Genomic DNA, 475 nt, shown 5'->3' with positions numbered 1-475 from the left:
GGGGCGGGGGGAGGAGTGCAATGTCGGGGGAGGATTTAAGGGGAAGGGAGACGCGTGGGTCTTGCGCGGGGAGATTTAGGTCCCCGAGGGGATTTTTTGAGTCTCGAGTGGGAGAGTTTGGGCCAAGGGGGTGGGTTATATGGAGCTTAGGGGGAATTGGGTACAGGGAAGCGGGAATTAGAGGCCTGGGGTGGGGGGCACTGGGGCCCAGGGAAGAGCATTAGGTCTGAGGGGGAGAGATTTGAATCTGAGGAGAGTGATTTGGGGTTGGAGACAAGGGATTTGAATCCTAGAGGGAAGAATGTGGTCTTAGGGGAAAAATTTGGGGCATGGAAGGTATTTGGGTCCTACAAGAGAGATTTGGGTCTTGAGAGAGATGGAAACCACTCAACGACAGTGGAGGGATATGCAAAAATGGGGCTCCCCGACAGGAGGGGGGAGAAGGTTAGTGGGAAGTTACCATCCTTGACCCCCT

This window comes from Geospiza fortis, unplaced genomic scaffold (genome assembly GCF_000277835.1).
Source record: "Geospiza fortis unplaced genomic scaffold, GeoFor_1.0 scaffold353, whole genome shotgun sequence".
NCBI lineage: Eukaryota > Metazoa > Chordata > Aves > Passeriformes > Thraupidae > Geospiza > Geospiza fortis.
Note: the sequence above shows the minus strand (reverse complement) of the source record.